The sequence below is a fragment of the Equus przewalskii genome, chromosome 10 (assembly GCF_037783145.1).
Source record: "Equus przewalskii isolate Varuska chromosome 10, EquPr2, whole genome shotgun sequence".
Lineage (NCBI taxonomy): Eukaryota > Metazoa > Chordata > Mammalia > Perissodactyla > Equidae > Equus > Equus przewalskii.
The window spans coordinates 46,701,603-46,703,337 of record NC_091840.1 but is presented as its reverse complement, the minus strand read 5'-3'; the positions used below and the strand labels follow the sequence as shown (position 1 = coordinate 46,703,337).

The following is a 1,735-nucleotide window of genomic DNA, read 5'->3' as shown; positions in this document are numbered from 1 at the left end:
AATATTGTCTCTTAGCTCAATTATCCCAGATGCCTGAAAGTGTGCAGCCATATATTGCTGACACCATTCTTGCTTTTGGACCTGGAAACAATGAATGAAAGCCTGCAGAACTGAGTGGCATTGCCCTGCGAGATCAAAGATGGTTTCTTGGAGGGGGAGGACTTTTGGGGATAGATTTTCAAGTGCATCCTAATTGGTGACTGAAGTCTCCAAAGTATGAGGTTAGGAGGAGATTCCATTGTTGAAGAGTTTCCCTAGGGCAGCCTTCATGTCACGATTTCTCAGACTATAAATGAAAGGATTTAACATTGGGGTCACCGCAATATACATCACAGTCACCACTGCATCCCTTAGGCTGTAACTAGTCAGAGGACGGAAATACATACCCATGACTGTCCCATAATACAAAAAAACAACTGTGAGGTGGGAACCACAGGTGGAGAAGGCTTTACGCACACCTTTGGTGGAGGGAACCTATAAGACTGTGGAAAAGACCCGTACATAGGAGATGACGATGCATAGTAATGGCACAGAGAAAACACCAACCCCTAGGTACATCATCTTCACATTGAAGTGGACGTCAGAACAGGACAGCTTGAGTAAAGAAGCAATGTCACAGTAGAAGTTTGCCACTTTCTGGTTTCCACAGAAGGACAGACCAGCTGTGATCAGAGTGTGGGGGAGGGAATTGGCATTTCCAACCACCCAAGAGCCAACAACAAGCAGGACATAAGTTCGTGGGCTCATAATCTTTGTGTAATGAAGCGGGCGGCTGATGGCCACAGCACGATCATATGCCATTGCTGCCAAGATATAGCTATCTGTGTTAGCCAAGGCAATCATGAAATACATCTGTATTAGACATCCTCCAAAGGAGATGGCTTTAGTGCCCAAGAGATGATTGGCCAGCATCTTAGGAATGGTTACAGAGGAGAAGCAGATGTCAACAAAGGAGAGGTTGGCAAGGAAAAAATACATGGGGTTGTGAAGGCGAATGTCAGAGCAAATGGCCAAGATGATGAGCAGGTTTCCAATCAATGTGATGGGGTAAATGAGCAGGAAGAGGATGAAGAAGAAATCTTCCTGTTCCTGCTGACCACTAACTCCCAGGAGGATGAAATCCAAGTTAGAAGATTGGTTTTCTTCTCCCATGGACTCTTTAGCAGGAAATGAGAGAGGAATCCAAGATAATTAGTGAAGACGTGTGTGTAGTGATCATCCTAAACCACCACTTGACTCCTGTGGTGGTTGTGTCTATACTTGTGTTTACTATGTCCAGAATAGTCAATACATTGGGGAAAATATCTGTGTGTGTTAGGGGGACTAATTGACAATTAGCCCTGGACACTCATGTCTGGACCCCCAGCACCATCACTCAAACTTCTAGGGCTTAATCATTTAACAAATAGGTAACGTTCATATTCAATGTGCCAGAAACTTTGTTAGACCTCATGGAAAAATCATAAATATGTGAAAAATACAGTTTATTCATCCATTTATTCATATACGATTCATATTCTGCTGTCAAGGACCTTATAACTTAATGGATAATCCTGAATCACACACTAAATTTATTACACATGAAAAGGAAAGGATAGTGTTTTCAGGTCTTTGAAAAAATACTGCACTTCAAAGGATAGTCAGTACAAGGAGCACCCTGGATAATTAGAAATTGTTCCACCAAACTTAGAATAAGCCCAGAGCCAGGATGTAACAAATGTCTACACTGGCATCA

At 42.7% G+C, this 1,735-nt stretch overlaps 1 pseudogene; it reads right to left on the bottom strand.

Annotated features, from left to right (window-relative positions):
- Positions 1 to 222: 222 nt before the first annotated feature.
- On the bottom strand, positions 223 to 1,152 carry LOC103545093 (olfactory receptor 1A1-like; annotated as a pseudogene).
- Positions 1,153 to 1,735: the final 583 nt, after the last annotated feature.